The sequence below is a fragment of the Lygodium microphyllum genome, chromosome 18 (genome assembly GCF_053477565.2).
Source record: "Lygodium microphyllum isolate KBCC chromosome 18, Lygodium_microphyllum_v1.1.10, whole genome shotgun sequence".
NCBI classification, from domain to species: Eukaryota; Viridiplantae; Streptophyta; class Polypodiopsida; order Schizaeales; family Lygodiaceae; genus Lygodium; species Lygodium microphyllum.
In genome coordinates this window covers 7510197-7516880 of record NC_141152.1, presented here as the reverse complement: position 1 = coordinate 7516880, position 6684 = coordinate 7510197, and positions in this window count along the sequence as shown.

Here is a 6684-nt window from a genome sequence, read left to right as displayed (position 1 = left end):
GCCAAACCATTCTGGGGGGTGTAGGGGGCGGTCAACTGACGCTTAATACCCCTCTCATCACATAATTGCTCAAAAGCACATGAGACATACCCACCCCCATTATGTGTCCTTAGGCATTTTAGCCTATACCTAGACTGGTTCTCAACCAATGCAAGCCATCTCTGAAACACAACCAAGACATCGGATTTCATCTTAATGGGATAAGCCCAAAATTTTCGTGAAAAATCATCTATGAAAGTAACAAAATACTTGGCACCACCCATAGACTGACAAGGCATGGGCCCACAAACATCCGAATGTACCAATGCCAAGGGCTCACTCATGCGTGGCCTATCAGACATCTTATGCATAGACCTAGTTTGCCTGCCATAAAGACAATGCTCACATGAATCAAAACATGCATAATCAAGGGGTGGTAAGTACTGCAAGCCAAAAAGCATTTTCATTCCCTTTAAAGACATATGGCCCAAACGGGCATGCCAAAGAGATACATGTGGGATAGAACCCACAGACAAAACATGATCAAGGGAAAAAGCTGATACAATCAAGGGATAGAGGTTGCCAGCCTTGGCACCTCTCGCAATCACAAGTCTGCCACGAGTGATCTTCCATGCAGAGTCTCCAAAAGATACATGATAACCTGCCTCATCAAGCTGTCCAGCTGACATGAGATTACGTGTCAAAGCAGGTACATGATGTACATCTTGCATAATAAAACTGCTGCCAGAAGGAAATTGTAGCCTAACATCACCAATGCCCACAATATCAAGAGAGCTGTCATCACCGAAGCGCACAGAACCCGAAACAGTATAGTATGAATGAAACCACTCTCTGCAAGGTGTCACATGAAAGGACACACCTGAGTCCAAGAGCCAACACTGTGCATACATAGAGTGTATCTCTGCCATCTGCGAAGCACTAGAAGAAGCTGCAAGGATATAATCATCATCATCAACATCCTCAGGCTGCATAACATTGATCTCTTCAATTTTAACACTGGACTTTGTAGGCACTATGCTGCGATCAGAAGACTTATCCTGCACTTTGTCTTTCCCCTTATGTTTGCGCCTTTCATTGCGCAATTCATGGCATTATGGCCTAATATGGCCCTTTTTCCCACAATGGTGACAAGTAACATTTGCATTCCTGCCATGGGATTTGCTACGTGACTTCCCACGAGACTTGGACCGAGATTTCTGAGAATCCTGTCCACGGCCACTGCCACTGCCATGCTTTCCATATCCATCATTCCTGCCTCTAACTGTCATAGCATGCGACATACGAGAGGCATCCAAATTCTTAGGGTTAACCTCTTCCTACAGAAGAGCACTCTCAACATCAGATAATTTCAAGGTAGCAGTAGAGGCACATAATGCAGTGAAGAATATATCCCATGACTCATTAAGAGTACCAAGCAAGAAAAGAGGAGTGACATCCTCTGCAAAAGTGATGTCATGTGAAGTCAAGTTCTTGAGTATAGCATGGAACTGGCTCAAGTGAGCAGACATAGTAACATTCTCCTTCGTGCGCAGATCCATAAGCTGCTTCAGTCAATACATGTGACTCGTTGGACTTTTCTTGTCATAGAGATTCTTGATTTTATCCCACAACTGCCATGCACTCTGTTCTTTCTCAAAGACATTGTAATGAACTTGTTCTATGAGAGATAATACAATAGTAGACTTGCATAACTCATCAAGCTCAAGCCATTCCTCATCTGGTATAGTTGCAGGCAGATGCCCGCTCAACCTCAAAGGTTTGATCTATGATTTCTGCACCAACACTTGCCAAATTTGGCTCTTCCAATAAGAGTAATTCATGCCATCAAGCTTAGTGATGTTGAAAATAGCATGATCAACGGACGAACTCGCCATAATGCAGGCTGGAAGACTGTAGACAGTCCAAAACTGCTTGTTGTTTACTATAGAAAATGACCAAAAAATCACCAAAATCGAGGGAAAATGGCAAGAAAAGTGAAACCAAAGTTGCTGCCCACCAAGTGCAAGTGAAAGTACATCATTTTAGAATGTTTTAGCATGAAAAATCCATGTCAGTCCATACATATATGCTTGTTGTAATAAATTACAGATTTCAGTAAAAGAGAGTTAACAGTGCCAAAATCAGATCCCAAGGCAATCAGATACTACCAAGACCAAAGCTGGCATCATGCAGACATAACATAAGCATATGACAGTCGATAAGCATGAATCCAACACCCAAACATGTCATACAAACATCTGCCAGTAAGTAGGCACACCCCCCAGTCTCAACGGGGCAAAGTGTTCCTGCCACTACCAAAACTTGACACAAGTAGGTGTCAGCTCACAAAGATATGGATCCAAATCTGAGACTCAGCTCATAAGCATACAGTGAACCAAGACATATAATGTATCATCCCAAATGGTAAGGAATCCCAAAGTCTCAAGTGTCTGTAACTGCTCAATAGCATGTAACTGCTCAATACATAAAGGCACTGCCTACTCAATGTCTGATAAGCATTCAAGAATGCTCCCACTGGCAGAAAAGCCGTATGTATGAGCTCAAGAGCTCAAACCAAGGCAAGACACAGTGCCAATGACATAAGTCCAAGACAATACATCAATAGTACATCCCGAACATGTAGGCGGTAGAGCATCCGTATGTAGCATCCATAAGCATGTAAGACATCAAGTACATCCCAAGATACAACTCTGGCAAGCCAACAAATAGCTCAAGTAAGCTCTAGGAATCCAAGGTCAAGCCAAGATTGAGCTCCAATAGCAATAGGCTCCAAACAATGTAACTAGCATGTAGTAATGGCACAGGCTAAGCATGTTAAGACCGGTCAAACATAAGCAACATATATGCCATAAGTACATCCAAGATGGAGAATCCAAATGCTTTGCAAAGCGAGCTCAAGCTCAACCAATGATCCCGAATCAAAACCAAGCTCTATGTCGAGCCCCAAGTGTCAATACATCACCATATATGCCCAAAACATAGCCCAAAAAGCATAGGCATAAGCATACATAAGTAAAATGACTTCAGGCCAACTATGTATAGCAGTGATTTGCTGTTCAAAACTGATAATTTTAGCACCAAAATCAGCTCCAAATGGTTGCCAAACAATAGCCATACATTCCCCTAACATCCGGGCATCAAACGGGACCAATCGGGCATCAAATGACAATGCCAAACAAGTTGTAGCATCAAATGTTAGTGTAACACTGTCATAAACTGTATGTGGACTATTATGACAGTCCCAAAATAGTGTTAAAATAGTCCAAATTCTATGCCAACACATCAACCATCAAAACCAAACATCAAAGCATGTTCATATGCCCGAAATGGAGCCTTTCCAAGTGCCAATGGAGGGGGAGAGTTGCTGTTGTGACTGTCAATGCTGAAGACACATATGGGAGGGCTGCATGATTCCGCCAACTGTAAATGCTGGTCCTGGGGCTGCAAAAAATGGTGGCCAAGCTTTGGAGGGGTCCAGTTAAAGCCAAGGAAGGCCTCAAACAAGCTCCAGCAAGGGGAGAGCAGCCCACATATGAAATGAGAGCTGGGAGCGTAATGGCTGCCCTGTTTCAAGAGGGCTGAAAATTGAGGTAAACCCTATAAAGAGTGAAGCAATACCTCTGTGTGAATGCCTTGAGAGTGCCCAAAGGGGCCGAGAAGGTGCTCGGGAAGCCGAGGAGTGACGGGAGCTCGAAGGAGTCAGATATGGTTGCCATGAAGGAGACCCGATGTGAGTGGGGAGTCGATGGGAAGCTAAGAATGCCATGAACCAAGCTCAAGAGTCGAGTAGTCGAGCTCTGATACTAGTTAAAAGGGAGAGAAGGATCGAAGCTTGGACTCGAGAGCTATGGCGGGAGAGCAACAGCAGGAAAGAGAGAGACAAGAAATGGGAACTCCAACAGTCACAATGTGTGACCGGGCCTTCCTTTATTCAAACTGTCACTAAAAGAATAAAGAATAAAGTGATGGTGACAGGCGCCCGCCACCTACAATGTGCAATGGCGGTGACTGTTAGTGTAGTAATACACAGGCGGCTAGGCGGAGGCACCTTTACCCCCAACATGATGTAGTCTTCCATGAAGACAAGATGCATAGGTAGCCTGAGAAGATGGTAGAGATACACAGGGTTATATTCCAGGAGGAGCCACGTGCTACTACACAACTAGTTGGATAGCATGTAGCAGCAATTGGTCCACATGGCTAGGGTGTTAGACAAGATGTTAGACATGCAACAGAGCATGCAGTGAGATGGTCTATTAGAGATAGACATCCACCTAATAGATTTGAGCCCTCTATGCACTATGTCTTGGTTACAGATGCTGGAGAGCCTCTCACCTATGATGAGGCTATGCGTAGGGGTGACAGTCACTCCTGGGAGAGGGCTATGTAGTCTGAGATAGACTCCCTGGATAAGAATATGAGTTGGGATTTGGTTACATTACCAAAGGGCAAGAAGGCTTTGCCGTGCAAATTGGTTTTCAAGTTGAAAAGTACCCCTAGAAACCCCAAGCCAGCTAATAAGGCAAGACTTGTTGCTAAGGATTTTAAACAGGAGCATGGAGTCGACTTTGGTGAAGTCTTTTCTCTTGTGGTCAAGATGACCACCCTACACTTGGTTTTGGCCTTAGTCGCGTAGCTTGACTTGGACATGTATGAGATGGATGTCAAGACTGCATTCTTGCATGGGGATTTGCATGATGAGATTTACATGGAGCAGCCTAAGGGCTTTGCAGAACCTGGCAAGGAGCACCTAGTGTGCAAGTTGAGAAAAAGTCTTTATGGCTTGAAGCGGGCACCTAGGGAGTGGTATCATAAGTTTGATGCCATGAAGGGTATCATGAGATACTTGAAGGGCACAACATATATGTGTATTTGCTATGGCAGCTAGGATACATGAGTTGTGGGATACACAGATTCCGATTATGCATGACATACAAATAGTAGAAAGTCCACTTCTGGCTATATATTCACCTATGTTGGAGGTGATGTCTCTTGGATGTCCAGGGATCAGAAGTATACATCTCTCTCTACCATTGAGGCCAAGTATGTTGCAGCCATTGAGGCTTGCAAGGAGGCCATATGATTGGGTCATTTGGTTCATGACCTTGGGATTGATACTATACCTATGTTGCATTTAGATTCTATGAGTGTTATTCAAGTAGCCAAGAATCCAGTCTTCCATGTGAAGACAAAACACATTGAGGTGAGGTATCACTTCATACATGGGGTCGTAGAGGATAGGTCTATTGACCTTGTCAAGATCTCCACTGACAAAAATCCTATAGATCTACTCACAAAAAGCCTCACTATTAAGCGCTTTGCCTTCCACAGGAGATTGATGGACGTTGGATGAGATGATGTTTTTCCTCATCCTGTTGTAGTACATGTGTACATTATACTGTCTTTTCTTTTTTCTTTTCACTCCCTCACTGGCCATAAGTTAAGAATAGAGTTTAAAAAGCCGCTTTTCTTAAAATAGACATGGTGAATCCATTTTTAAAACATCTCACGATAGAAAGTCGATCTCTAAAAATGGCCCACTGAGGTTATCAGAAACGACAAGATCTACAACTTTTGTGTTGGACGTTTTTCCATCCGAGCAATGCATAGAGAGATATTTTGAAATTGTTGTTGTAGAGTAGGTATTGGAATAGCCACATCTTGCATAAAGATCAACCTTTCCAATCTTAGCAGTCAAGTCTCTCTCCAAGAAGAGAAGATCTTGAAGCTATAAAAGAGGAGGCTCTCCTTGGGTATGGGGGAGGTGAAGGAAGCATCACTTTGTATGCATGCAAGAGAAGGAGAGAAGGTGGTTTGAATCTCACAAAGTGCTGTGGAAGCTCTGCTAAAATCAAGCTCCAAGAGGTGATCCCTACACATATTGTGTAGGAGAGAGTGCAAGTGCTGTGGAAGCTTTGCTAAAATCAAGCTCCAAGAGGAGATCCCTACACATACTGTGTAGGAGAGAAGAAGAGACTCAAGAAGGATCAAAAGGTGTCAACTTCCAAGTTGTGCAAGTGTTAGTTGGTTGTATATCGTGCCAGGAACCGTGATCTTGTTCCCAAGATCTACAAGTAAGAACCGGTTTATGTGTAACGGAGGAGCTTGCTCCTTGTGTCAATAATATAACTCCATAAGGGAGGGTACTAGCCCATCTTCCAGTCCCTAGTGTGTTGTCAATCTCTCTCTCTCTCTCTCTCTCTATATATATATATATATATATATATATATATATATATATATATATATATTTCTCTCATTTGTTCTCTCACTGCGCCAGCATAATATTCACCATATATCTTTTAAGGATATAAGAAAGTCGACGAGCGTGTATCTCGGAACTTTATAATAGTGGTATTAGAGTAGGTCTCTTTACTTTTTTCAAAGTAAAGGCGATCCTTGCAAGAAGAAGGTAAATATGGCAATTGATGAAGTACCTACAAGTGAGCAATTACAGGCTCAATTGATAGAGTATCATAGCTTGTTGAAAATTCTTGAAGTACGTCAATTGATTGACAGCTTAAGGGCAAGGGAAGAAGCTACTTATGAAGGACTGAATCCTCCAAAAGATGGTGATATTGAAGGAAACACCATTGCACCAATTGATAGTGAAGGTGCAAATCATCCAATTGCTGAGAAGCTTCTTAGAAGAAAGAAGGACTTTCGGGTCAAGAAGAGTAAAAA